Below are 2400 nucleotides of genomic sequence, written 5' to 3'. Positions count from 1 at the left end.
AGAGAACCATAATTAACCAAGGAACCAATCTTTTTTTCAACTTTTAGAACTTATTTTTTATCAAAAAAAAAACTAAAAATACAAAAATTCATAACTTTTTATCTTTTTTCCAATGATATAAAATTCGAATTTTTTTTTACGTCAAATTCACAATGTGAATCTTTGAAAATTCACAACGTGAATCCGGATTCACACGGTGAATCCGAAAAATATTTTTCACATTCACAATGTTAATATATGAATTTAGATATTTTTAGATTTTTTTTTTCGATAAAGAATAAGCTCTACAAATTGAAAAAAAGATTTGATTACTTGAAGAATCAATAATTATGGTTCTCTATTGAACTTTTCCATATATATATATATATATATATATATATATATATATATATATATATATATATATATATAACACAAATTAAAATGGATGATTAAATCCGTAAAAATTACAAAATATACCAATTATTTATTTATTTATTTATTATTTTATTATCCCAAATCTTATGCTTAATAAACATGTATTCGTCGACCAAGAACTATAAGTTTACACGATTATCCCTGATTCGAATATTTCTATCAAACATTCACACTTCATAATCATATCTTATGGATCTAATTGAGCAATGATGAAGCAACACGGTTTAAAGAAAAATAATGAACGAGAAAGATCCAAAACCATCGTTATCATGGAGAAAAAGCACAAACCATCGCAATCAGGGACACCCAATTACCCGCTAATCACAGCCCTTCAATTGACTTCACCGGAAAAAATAATCCTCATGATCTCCGACCACCGCAGCCTCATTATGAGCAACAGTCACAGACGCCATTGTCGGCCGACCTAAATTATTGCTTTCACTCATTAAACCCGACAGCTGTAGGTACCCCAACTCCCTAACCCTAACCCCACAACTTTCTCTACAACACACATCGCATGTGACTCTTCACTCTTCAATCTCTAATCTTCAATCTTCATCTCCAATCTCAATTTCTTCAATCTTCACATAAGCTCTTCCTCCGTCAATGGCGTCTCCGCTTCTTCTCACTCCGATATGCCTGGTGTTGTTCGTTTTACTAGCGGTCACACGCGCTTCCGGTGTCGACGGCGGATTAAAGCAGCTCCAGCTGAATCTTGTCACCGACACTATGGAGATGCCGTTTTACGATGATGGTGATGAAATCGAAGGGGAAGGTGAAGATGATGGAGGTTTAACGGTTTCTGGTCGTAGATCTCTGCTATGGGGGAATATGAGATACTACATCTCTTATGGTGCGTTGTCGGCGAACAGAGTGCCGTGTCCTCCACGCTCCGGTAGGTCGTACTACACTCATAATTGCTGGAGAGCTAGAGGTCCGGTGCATCCGTACAACAGAGGTTGCTCCACAATCACCCGTTGCCGCCGGTGAAAATCCGCCATTGGAGGTTAACTGGTTATGGTTAAGGTTTGCTTGAATCAATGGTACTTCAATTTGTTAATAAATTAATGCATTCGCATTGACTTTATATGAATTCAGTAATGGTTATGGGATTTTGATTATTCGATTTGTTGAATGACTCCATTGATTCTCATTGAAGAACGTTTCTGATCCATTGAATTCTTCGATTGTTGCATTCGCATTGTGTTTATATGAACTCAGTTATGTTTATAATTAATACATGACGATATAAATTTGTAAGATGTCTATTTTGATGAAACATATAAATTCGATGCATAAATAAGTAATGATTTGTTTTGGATTTTCTACATGACCAAAGAGTATAAATAAACCATTGATTCGTGTGTAGAATGCTATTTGACTGAATGACTATATTATTATTTGCTAAAATATTATTTATTTTCATGTTAAGTAAATCGAGAAGAATGTTATTTAACTGAATGACTATATTATTATTTTATTAAAATATTATTTATCGACATCTTAAATAAATCAATTCTTTGATTTTTGTTTTTGAAAAAGGATAAAGTTATTGACGTGTAATATAAGCCTAAACACGATAAATCCATTTGCTAATATAATATAAAATAGAGATGTTGATTAAAATAAACAAATTGTTTGTTTTTCTTGCAAGTTGCAACTAATCATATATTCTGGAACACACTATTTCGGAATGTCATTTTGAATTTTTAGACTTATCATTCTAGAGTGAGATAATTACTTGTTGATTGTGGTAGATTCAAGCCTAAGCTTTTAATACTAGATTTTCTTAATTATTATTCGGAACAAGATAATCAAATGCACTACAGTATATATATCTATATAATAATAATAATAATAATAATAATAATAATAATAAAAAAGAGAGATTAGTTTGTAACTTTGTATGTATGTGTTGACGTTTCATCTACATATAACCAAGTATCTTACAATATGCAATATAAATAAAACAAATTAATCATT

The 2400-nt window shown here is 31.5% G+C and overlaps 1 pseudogene; it reads left to right on the top strand.

Moving 5' to 3' along the window:
- Positions 1-622: 622 nt before the first annotated feature.
- On the top strand, positions 623-1538 carry LOC145166956 (protein RALF-like 34 pseudogene; annotated as a pseudogene).
- The last annotated feature ends 862 nt before the right edge of the window (positions 1539-2400 follow it).

The sequence above is a fragment of the Lactuca virosa genome, chromosome 3 (genome assembly GCF_052849685.1).
Source record: "Lactuca virosa cultivar CGN04683 chromosome 3, Lactuca_virosa_CGN04683_v6, whole genome shotgun sequence".
Taxonomy (NCBI): Eukaryota; Viridiplantae; Streptophyta; class Magnoliopsida; order Asterales; family Asteraceae; genus Lactuca; species Lactuca virosa.
This window is presented reverse-complemented; position numbering and strand designations above follow the sequence as displayed.